This window comes from Gadus macrocephalus, chromosome 21 (genome assembly GCF_031168955.1).
Source record: "Gadus macrocephalus chromosome 21, ASM3116895v1".
Lineage (NCBI taxonomy): Eukaryota > Metazoa > Chordata > Actinopteri > Gadiformes > Gadidae > Gadus > Gadus macrocephalus.
This window is the reverse complement of record NC_082402.1, coordinates 17,211,139-17,220,629: the sequence shown is the minus strand read 5'-3', so window position 1 is coordinate 17,220,629 and position 9,491 is coordinate 17,211,139.

Below are 9,491 nucleotides of genomic sequence, written 5' to 3'. Positions count from 1 at the left end.
GATATCTGTTAGAAATGGTCCAGTCCCCTGCCAGTTAGTGCCATTAGAAATGCTCTATGAGATTGACCAAGCCTGCCTCTAGGTGAAGTTTCCATTTTAAACTGCTTCCAGCTTATTTCTGACAAATCAAGCCGTCCTGCCAATCACAGGTTAGCAAACACACTTCTCAACGTTGGAGAAAGGTCGGGGCGGGGGGGGGGCAGAGAGAGGACACTTTTCTGTTGGGGTTGAACTTCAAATTCTTACCCTTTTGCGCTCTCTTCTGCCCTCTCTCTTCATACTCTCACATTTACCTGCAGCACATTGAAGGTCCCAGTACGTCAGGTTAACGGCCTCAATGTGGCCTTAACGCGATACGTGGACAGCCATCCAGGCCTTCTGGATCACCGCTGTCTGGGCCAGATGTTAAAAAAATAAAAGCAATAATTTTCAAATGTTGATGCTTGGACGTAATTTTGTGTTCCCACATCAAACATACATACACACACACACACACACACACACACACACACACACACACACACACACACACACACACACACACACACACACACCTACCTCTTTTTTGGCAAAATGAAGAGCACATCTTAAAACAAGGAAGGGAAGAGAAACCTATTCCCAATAAGAAGGTGTGCTTTATTGTTTCACCATAATGTGTGGCTTTTAACTAGAACTACTTTTTCAGTGAGATCATTCGATTTTAATTGCTTGTGTGTGTGTGTGTGTGTGTGTGTGTGTGTGTGTGTGTGTGTGTGTGTGTGTGTGTGTGTGTGTGTGTGTGTGTGTGTGTGTGTGTTGTCTGTTGTCTGTCTGTCTGGGGGGTAGAGAGAGAAAGTACAGCACCAAATAATATGAAGAGGCATACTTTTTTGATTACATATAATCAGAATTTGTTTGAAAGTGCAGTAAAAGGTATCCCTTGGCAGTCTGGGGATGCCTAATACCAAGCGTTGGCCAGCACAAAACATGTTTTTTCATTCAGCTAAAAAGAAATGTGCTGAGATCAGCGCTAACATACAATCTCTTGTTCTGTTGTTGAGTTCCATTTTGTTCTATTTGACTTCGAGATGAATCGAGTCCTGGAAGAGCTAACCACTATAAAACAAGTGTCCAAGTTCTGCATCCAATGGAAAATGTCAGTTCATTCCAACCATTCAATGTTCCAGCTTTACCACTTGTGAAAGAAGGCAGACATGGGTCTCCTGCGGTCTCAACACACCTCTGTACCTGGCCATGCCTCTCCACAATACTCATACAGTCCACTCAACAGTCCAATGGAGCAAGGAACTAATGGATCCCAATGCAATCAATACACTCACCAGTTCATCTACAACATGTGATGGGATGTTGTGATTATCAGGTTGGGTTGTTTGCTGTTCACTTTATCTCTGTTTACTTCATCTCCATTCCAATAATTATTTCAAGTACGGTGTACTATAATATCACTATGACAAAGGACTATTTTGTCACTTATACTACACCATCTCATGTGATCAATTGTTCACAATGGGCTTTAGTTAGATAGAAAGCATTAACATTAAAATTTATTTTATTATTTATTAAGTCATTTTGATTCCGTAATCCACCAATATAATGAGTCTTGTGTCTCTGGCTCAGAGTATGTTCTGTATATCTTAGCAACATGGATCCAGAACTATAATTAATGAAGAAATTGCAACAGTCCCAGATTTCATTGGGGTCAGTGGAGTTCTCTACGATCCAGTCTGTAGTTCCTCTAGACAGTTAGTATCCAGTCCCTTCATCAGGACTGTCACACACCATCTACCGCCTTCAGGTGGGGGCTCCCCTACAGCTGATACTGGTACAGGTGATACAGGGGATACAGGTGATACAGGTGATGCCATCTACCGCCTTCAGGTGAGGGCTCCTCTACAGCTGATACGGTACAGGTGATACATGTGACACCATCTAGGGCCTCCATAAAGACTAAATCTGTGCTCTTTGTATTATTTATTTGTGATGTGCTATTTTTATGATGAGCATATAAGTTATTTTAAACTAGTTTTGGGGTGTTTACCAGCCCCAGGGATGAGTCCTTCTCCCAGGCTGAGCCGATAGAGGACAGAGACACAGGACCCCTGCATTGTAGCCTCTAAATGAAATGTATTATTATTATTGGGCATCTTTGCGAAAGATGAATGAATGACATGAATTCTGAATACTTTAATTGATCATTCCTATTATCTTGCAATCTTCTTTCTTATTTCAAACCAAATGAATCACAGTTGAAAATAGAACCTATCATTTATTGCATAATAAACTATGAATAATTGATCCCCCATTTTTCAGAGGTGTATTGTCCCAATGAGTGACAGCTTTTGTAATAATGTATACATTCATATTATATGATATATTTGTTTGGAAATGGATATGTGACCCGTGTCTCAAAGCTCTTACATCATAATGATTAGGTTCTATATAACTATTGTATCAAATAAACCTCTAATGTGTACATTTATACATATATATTATATATATGTATATATATATGTACTCATGTTTCATTTGTTACATCCCCATAATCTCCCCGCCTGTCTCCCTGTGTCAGAGTAAAGGAATGTCCTAATTACTAATTAGAAACATTTTAAACCACCTGGTGACGTCTTTTGATGTACTAATACGACCCAACCCAATTAGCTCTCACTTGTCGCCCTCATTCAACACTGATGGCTACCAAGCTTAAAGGTAAGAGCACACAGTCAATGTTGGGAGCATTCATCTCTCATGGATCATGGCCAATTCCCAGTGGCAATAAGCTTTATATTTTCTCTTCATCTCACACTTCCTTGTCTGTTTATCCTCTCTTTGGGGTAATGCTGTTCTTTGTCAATTGACACAAATAATTGCTGGACACAAATACTCAATGATTGCATCCCTTTCCTGAATAACTCAGACAGTAGGCTAGTAGTCACAACTCCTACAGTAAACACTTTTACTCAAAGTGTAACCTCTGAACTCTTTTATGGCATTTTCCACCAAGTTTTCCATAAAAGATGATTGATTGAAGTTATAGGATATTTTGTTCTTTCTTACAGTCTCAACAATTTCCCAAACACCTCATTCACAAATCAGTTCTTCAAAAGATGAGATTTCAACATTTGAATAGAAGCCTCAAGATAATATTATTACTACACAAAATGCCTTGCACGATCACATGGCACATGGCTTTTCAGGGGAACCTAAACAGATCTTACTCTGTTCAAACTGTTATTGGTGATGGGATACGTTCCAAAAATCAGTTCTTCAAAAGATGAGATTTCAACATTTGAATAGAAGCCTCAAGATAATATTATTACTACACAAAATGCCTTGCACGATCACATGGCACATGGCTTTTCAGGGGAACCTAAACAGATCTTACTCTGTTCAAACTGTTATTGGTGATGGGATACGTTCCAAAAATATGAGCTTAAATCTTTTAAATACGTGTCACAGCCATAAGTATGAATACTGTGTAGCCTACTATTAATGATTTAATCTTGGTAGCCTACATGTTTTGGCAATTTGGTTTGATTTGTTGTTGTTCGATCATTTGTTTTCTGTTTTGATATGCAGTCCTATGAGAAGGTAGCATTAGGTAGTTCTGTAGATATGATTATCTTAGTATATAGTATAGTATATAAGTATATTTATTTTATTTGTTAAGATTGAGGTACGTTTCTGTAGGTAAAGGGAGAATGGTAAACTGAGTCTTGACTGTTGTATTTCAGTGTAGTAGATCTGACGTGCCGAGGTTTCCCTCTACTGGCCGACGCTGGTACTGGTTCACTTCAATTAAATTGTATTTGTATAGCCCTTACAGTTTTTCTTGTATACGCACAAAAAATGTAACTATGGACACAATTCTGAAAACTTTAAGCTCATGTATCAACTACAAGACTCCAGACTGCTAAAACAATTGCACTGTTTTCACACATAGAAATTATAAATCACATTTTTGCATAACTCTAAGCACAAATCTCATCGTTTAGCACACTTGGTTCACCTGGAAACACCGAACTTCAAAACGCAACGACTAATTACCAATAAGTCTAACTCACCTCTCACCTGTTTAAAATCAACTGGCAAAACACTTCAACCATGTGTCAGAGCATACAAGAGGCCTCAAGCGAGCTCTACTGTGTTGTAGATTTGGTCTTCTGGACTGATCAGGATCGGAGCTGGGATACAGACTGATTTACATGTAGATTTGTTTCACCTCATTTATATTCTTTTTTTTGTTGTTGTTGGCCTACGAAAAGCTTTTTATGCTGTCAGTTCAGCTGAACCTTTTACTATATTACAGTAACAAATAAATATTTGCTTTGTTAGCTTTTTATACTTACTTTACCGATATCATTACATCCCCCAGAAGACAGTCTAAACATTTTCTTAGTGTAATGTTTTTCATTTTACTAATCAGTGCAATTCCTGTAGGCTACTGTGAGTTTTGCCAAAATAGATAACATTGGTGTAGTCTCAGAACAATGTTGCAGTATCAACGATAGGAGTACAATATGACTCTGTGAAGCTGGGAATGTGAGTTTATCCCAGTGGAACTCATTGGATGGACAAAAATGCAGTGTATCCTATTCCGATACAATTGTGTAAATGCAATATTTATATGATATATTCACAGTATTGCATTACAATATAGCAACAGTCTTTGTACTGTACCACCTAATTGCAACTTTAAAAAAGAATGCTATTTCTAAACAATTTTATACATTGGAACATGTAACATGGCCTCATGAAGCCAAAACATTTGTAAATAGTATTTTGATGGAAGTGTTTTGAATTGATCACAACAGTGTTTAATTGATGCACTCTAAGAGATATTCATTTGAGAGCTGTGTTTACTGTTTGGTGGAAAAAAAAGTTTTGAGAAGAATTTGTGGAGTTTTGACAGAATGATTAACTCTTCTCAGGTTTGTGTTTAGAGTTTTGAGAAATTGAGATATAGTTTCAGAAAACATGTTTAAACGATTGAGAAAAACTGTAATCAACGGTACAGTCTCAAAGTGCTTAATAACAGGCCATATATTTATGGTCTGGTTTTATAAAAGGCTGTTTCAAAACCAAACTGGTGCAACCTGGGGGGTATACCACGAACCTCGCTGAACATACCCAGGCTTTCTTGGGAAAACCTGGCTTGACAGAGCCGCATCTCACAATCAGAGTTAAATGGTACCACGAAGCTAACTTTAGATTCAATTAGTTGAACCAGGTTTTCCGCTTTAGGTTCAATGCGCGTTCACATAAAAGGGGCGTTTATCGCGTCATTTGACTCACCCTTACACAAAATGAATCGAGCGAGAGCGGTGTATTTCACCCAAGGAGAGCAGTGAATTATTATGAACTCCTACGAGGAATTCAAAGTTCAAATCACAGCCAAGGGGAACACGGTTGCCCATAATATGGCTAGGGTGGCGTGCTGGCAAAAAATAGCCAACCGTGTTAATTCGTAAGTGAAATGATTCTGCATATTGTCTAAAAAATATCATGTATTATCATGCGTTTTACCCCCATATATGGGGCCAAGTCAAAAATAAATATAAAAATATTATTCAATGTGGTAAGTTGTAAGCATCCATTTGAATAATTTCAGGTGAATCTAGCCTATGATTTGCAATGGCCTAGGCTCCAACCTTTAATCTCATGTTGATTACCTGTAGCAAATAAAAAGAACACCCAAATTAATACCGCTCCACTGCCCTTCACCACTTCGGAGGAGCTGGCTCTCGCCAATATAGAAGGTCGGCCGATGATGGTGGAAGTGGGGATGTCCTCTGACCCCACTGCCTCGACATCCAAGGCGTTTGTAATGAGTATTCATGTATTGGCAATGGACATAAATAATTGTCTTGCTAATCAAATGTGAAATGATTGAGGGTAAAATAATTGTGTCATTTTTAGTTGAAGGTAACATTATTTTGGAGGAGCCGACAATCAATCTCCAATCAGAGGTATATAACTATCAAAGCAAAGTATCACGTATTCCTCAAAATGTTTAATTTTTGGAAAGAATGTCTAGGTTCTCTGATTCTGAGACTGTCGCCCTATGGAGTTGATTTTTTTTAAGAAATTCTCACAGCTATAATAATAAAAAGAATAAAAAATGCCTAGGCCTACATAGCGGTTATATAATGGACAACACGGCACTTGACTCTAGGTTAATGTACGTTGAACATGCGGGGCCACCTTCGAACTTGAAACACAGACACACTGCGCAACAGTAAGTGCACGGCTTCTTTGTGTCGCATTGCCTACATACGATCCAACAAGGAAGATCAAATAACGAATACCCTCTGATGAGAATCTGTATCTCTCATAAAGAATATCGTCAGACAATGCCAAGGGTCGGTTCTGTCCCGAAAAACCTTCAGTCTCCGGAGAGACGCCTGTACGATAAGTGCGCCGTGGTCCACGGGAACACCCAAAAATGGTGACGCCATTGCCGGAGGAGGGGCTAGGAAGCTGCACACGCCGATTTAAGTAGCCGATCTCCGGCTAGACTAAGCCGAAAAGCTGCTCCCGACCAGGTTTGGTTGCGAGCATAAGTCACCATGGTGATACAGCGACGTTTAAAGAGATCGACTTTCGTGGTACAACTAACCCAGGCTTTCAGCTCAACATACCTCGCTAACCCTCTAATCGAGCTTCGTAGTACAGGCCCCTGGACACAGGTAATTCTTTGTTTAGCTTTTTTACAGTGTTTGTGTCATAACTTCTGATGGGGGTAACTTCAGATCTGCAAAATTAAACTTGCCCATGTGATCTTTGAATTCAGTAATGTGGTTATTATCTGGTCAAAACCAATTATATACATGTACATATATGCCTAGTCAGATATTCATCGTGATACATGCATAGACATAATACGTAGACATATATATTGATAGTGATATATACATAGACATATACTATACCTGGGCATGTAAACCTAGAAGTGTATCCATATCAATACATACAGAGAGATATTGTGACAGTTTGACCACTGTCCCTGTCTGTTTAACTGCCTATCAATAGCCTGCATTGATGGATAGTGTATGAACAACAAACCTTCAAGCATACAATATATATATAGACAAGACTCTGGCTCGAGTCAAAGCTCACTTCTCTTGGCCTTTAATGGTCAAAGTTGTCAGAGTACTGTCAAACTTCTCCGCAGTGCCAGAAGACTTCTCTAAGACGACCTGAGAGAGCTCCACTACTACCTCTTCCTCTCATTGATGTTCCTTTCTGGAAGATTGCAATGGATATCGTCGTCCCACTGGACAAGAGCAGTCCAGGCCATGAATATATCCTTGTCCTCTGTGACTACGCAACCAGGTTTCCAGAGGTCTTCCCACTGAGGAGTATCAAGACACCCAAAATCATCAGTTCACTTGTCCAGTTCTTCTCACGAGTTGAAATTCCAGATGAGATAATTACGGACCAAGACGACACCGGTCGAGACTGGGAAAAATGGCTTCCCTTTGTTCTCTTTGCTTATCGAGAGGTACCTCAAGCCGCTACCGACTTCTCGCCCTTCGAACTTCTGTATGGGTTCCCTGTTCAAGGTCCTTTGGATCTCTAAGAAATCCTGGGAGTCCAAACCACCCGCACCACAGGGTGTGCTTTCTTATGTTCTGCAGATGCGAGACCGACTAGAACAATACCAAGCTGAGGCAAACTAAATCTTGGAAAGGCCCAGCTGAAGCAGAAGACATGGTATGACCAAAAAGCACGACATAGGGTTCTACAGCCAGGTCAAAAGATCATGCTCTTGCTTCCAACCTCCAGCAATAAGTTGCTAGCCCAATGGCAAGGTCCTTACTCCGTTGCCAGACAAGTTGGACCCGTCACTTATGAGATCTCTCATCCGGACAAAAGAAAGGCATCCCAGTTATACCACATCAACCTTCTAAAGGAATGGAAGGAGAGGAAAGGATCTGTGGAAGGACCTGACGTCCAGGACAGTTGAGGACTTACTCGGAACAAGGAGTAATGAATGGAAAAGGTGATGCTGGCACAGGAAGTGGAAATGGAGGTTGCCGAAGAGGATACAGATCTAGCCATGTTTACTACATCACAGCAACCTGACGTGAGTCACTTGCCTGCACAACCAGCCCTTGATCTCTTGAAGGTGTGTGAGGAGTTCCCAGACCTTTTCAGTGGAAAGCCTGGGAAAACTCCACTAATCGAGCATGTCATTCGGTTAAAGAACCCCTCAACAATGAGACACAAACCATGCTGGATCTAGGAGTGATCGAACCCTCAGACAGTGAGTGGTGTAATCCCATTGTTCTTGTTCCAAAGAAAGACAACACTATACGACTCTGTAATGACCTACGCAAAGTGAATGCAGTTTCTAAATTCGATGCTTATCCTATGCCACGAATTGATGAACTCCTTGAGAAACTTGGCAAAGCTGTGTTCATTACCACCCTTGACCTGTGTAAAGGATATTAGCAAGTGCCTTTGGAGAAGGAATCAAGGGAGTAACCTGCCTTCCGTGGCCCAAAGGGTCTCTATCCTTACTCGGACTCCATGGAGCCCCTGCCACTTTTCAGCGGCTTATGGATCGAGCTCTGCAGGGATGTGCCCAGTTTTCCGCTGCATATCTTCATGACATGGTGGTCTTTAGTACTTCCTGGGAAGACCATCTTATTCACCTGCGTCAGATCTTGCTAAGGATCGATTCCGCTGGCCTCACACTTGACACCAAGATATGTGAGTGGGCCAAAACGGAGGTTTGTTATCTGGGCTACCATCTTGGCAATGGCCAAATACGTCCTCAGGTGGACAAGGTGAAGGCAATCCGAGACAGTCCTAGACCACAGACAAAGAAGCAAGTCCGGTCATTCTTGGGGCTTTCTGGGTGGTACAGGAGATTTGTGCCACATTTCTGTACCATCACGGCTCCTCTTGTAGATCTGACTACCAAAGCATCCCCTAATCCGGTGAAATGGTCAGAAAGATGTGAAACTGCCTTCTCCAATGTCAAAGCCATCTTGTGCTCTTCCCCTGTCTTGCAAAGTCCTGACTTTAACCAAAGATTCCTTGTTCAAGTCGATGCCTCTGGTGTGGGCCTTGGTCCTAGCACAAGGAAAGGAGGGTGAGGAATGCCCTCTCCTCTATTTGAGCCGTAAACTGCATCCCAGAGAAACTAGGTACTCTGCCATTGAAAAGGAATGTCTTGCCATCAAGTGGGCATTGGACAGCCTTCGGTATTATCTTCTTGGACGGACCTTTGATTTTGAAACGGACCACCGGGCATTGAGCTGGATCAACTCCATGAGGGATAAGAACTCCCGTGTCACCAGATGGTACTTGGCATTACAGCCATATTGCTTCAATATTACTCAGAGCTGGAAAAACGAACTTGCTTGCCGATTACCTGTCCCGCCTTCCTGAACTTGCAGTTCCTGGAGAGGATGCAATAAGCATCAAGCATACAATATATATATAAGCTCCTTATTCAAGCAACAAACACTCACAAGCAATCT